Source organism: Echinops telfairi, unplaced genomic scaffold (assembly GCF_000313985.2).
Source record: "Echinops telfairi isolate 266 unplaced genomic scaffold, ASM31398v2 ScPeMD7_2291;HRSCAF=2852, whole genome shotgun sequence".
In the NCBI taxonomy this organism is placed as follows: Eukaryota; Metazoa; Chordata; class Mammalia; order Afrosoricida; family Tenrecidae; genus Echinops; species Echinops telfairi.
This window is the reverse complement of record NW_022106189.1, coordinates 5,436,570-5,439,262: the sequence shown is the minus strand read 5'-3', so window position 1 is coordinate 5,439,262 and position 2,693 is coordinate 5,436,570.

Here is a 2,693-nt window from a genome sequence, read left to right as displayed (position 1 = left end):
GTGTTATTAGTTTAGCCAATGGTATAGAATTTACTATTCAAACACAATAGAGAAAAGGAAATTATACAGGTATAAGCCAGCTATGAACCACAATGCATGGACTGTTGGCTTGTACAAATCAAACTCTTAAGTGACTAGACACTATTCTAGCAACAGGAGGTGGTGATAAGGCAAATATTCCAATAATATTTATTAACAACAGCAGTGCCACGCCTGTCAGATTAATACATGCCATAATGAAGCAAGGAGGGTACTAAATTAGTAAGTATATCTTAGTTCTAGGCCACCATTCATTGGGCACCCTCAAGGCAAGAAATCTGCATCAAAGTCCAGTGACTGACTGCCAGCATGTAAGCCCTTGGACTACCAGTTTCAGCCATAAGGCTGATATATGTTTCATTGATTCCAGGCAGGCTCTCCACCTCATTGATTGGCAGACTGGGTTGCAGATTGTATGTTCAGGAGCAGAGCCTGTCTTCGTCTCTGTGTTTACCCTTACAGTAGTGGACTCATTACAATGTCTTTCCTATTGTGATTGACTCACTTCACTAAGCATCATGGTCTTCAGGTCCCTCCATGTCATGAGGTGCTTCATGGTTTCATTGCTGTTTTTACGGGATACATAGCATTTCATTGTGTACCAGAGTTTGTCTTTTTTTTAAAAATCCATTCTTCTACTGATGGATATTTGGACTCTTTCCAGCTTCTTGCTATTATGAACGGTGCTGCAATGAACATGGGAGAGCATATGTCTGTCATGTTCTGTCTCTTATTTCTTTGAGATATATGCTCAGCAAAAGGATTGTTGGGTTCTATGGTATTTATTGCCAGCTGTTTTAAGTATCGCCATGTCACTTTCCACGATGATTTTGCATATTTATGAGCCCACCAGCAGCGTATAAGAATACCAGTCAGCGTATAAGAACACCAGTCAGTGTATAAGAATATCAGACAGTTTCGCTGGGTATGAGATTCTTGGTTGGTATTTCTTCTCTTCCAGAGTTTTATATATGTCATCCCATTGCCTTGTTTGCTGCATGGGTTTGTTGAGCAATTATAACTTAGTCCTATTGGTTCTTACTTGTAGAGTGTGAATAGCTTTGCTATCATGCAGAGTGCATTGAAAATTGAATTGTTGCAGATGCAGTTATGTTCAAATTAACACCCTATCATTTGATCTCCCTTATGATCTGTAATAGTCTAGGTACTTTGGAGAAACAAATCCACAGCAACTCATGTATAAGAGAGAGTTTTATGTAAAGAAAATGTGCATCACGAAAACATCCCAACCCAATGCTGCCCAAGCCCACAAGTCCAACATTAACCCATACCCAACACCAGTCCACAAAGTCCTTCACCTCACAAAACAGAGGCAATAATGCCGACTGCAGGAGGAAAGCTGAGTCAGTGAACGTGTAAGCATCTCAGCGCTGGCAGGGGTCTCCACACGGCTGCTCCAGCACCCAGGGCTGCATCGGGATAGGTCCATGCAGCTTCTCCTTGGGGATGTCTTGTAGGAAATCCATCTTGCAAGCTGAAGCAGGGAACTGCTAAGGCAGCTGCACCCGATGCAACCATCACAAAACAAGAGACCCGAGAACTAGAAAGGCAAGGCTTCACCACCCATTTATCCCTCCGCCTTTCAACCAGCACCACATGTGATTATCGGCCAGGCTGGCACAATTAACTAACTCATGATCCATTTAAAATTGTTCTGGTTTTTCATATTTTCTGCTTTCTTTTTGATTGAGATTTTTATGTTTTACTTTGTAATTGTTGTTAGCTGTTTGTTTTGGTTTTTAATTAAGTTTTTCTGTATATGAAATCCAGGATAGGTCAATTTATAGCGACAGTAACTGGATTAATAGTTCCTTGGGGCATGACAGTGGAGGTTGGGGGAAATGATGGAGAGCTAATAATGATGAGTACAGGAATGGAAAAAATGTTCTAAAACTGATTGTCGTGATTCGTGTGCACCTCTTCTTGATGTGATTGAACTATTGAATTGTATGATGTGAATTATATGTTAATAAAATGGTTTGAAAAGAAAAGGGAAGAAGAAAGTAGGAGGCCTCTCACTTCTTGATCTCAAATCCATGGTACTCAAAACAGCCTGGTACAATGGTATATGCATAGACCAGTGGAACAGAATGAGAATCTAGAGGTAAATCCATTCACCTATGAACAGCTGATCTTTGACAAAGTAATAAACACATTAAATAGGGTATAAACAGACTCTTTAAACAATGCTGCTGGCAAACTAAATATCCATTTTTGGAAGAATAAAACAGGACCCATATTTCACATCATATACTAAAATGAACTCAAGATGGATCAAAATGTAAAACCTAAAACTACAAAGATCATCACTATAAAAACAGGGGCAGACCTAGAGCCCCTGATACCTAGTTCAAAGACACGATCAAACATAACTGAAAACACACAAATAGCAGAAGCCAACATATCTGTAAATAAGACTGGTAGATATATAATTGTCAATTTGAAGATTAAGAGTGAAGAGGTGGAGTCTAGACTGTCAATTAGATCAGAGCCAATGAGGCCTCTGTGTGGGCATGTCCTACTCCTGGGAATTCTGGGAACTCCAGAAATTCCTTCTTTTTTTTTTTTTAAATCAATTTATTGAGGCTCATACAATTCATCACAATACATAGATCAATTGTGTAAAGCACATC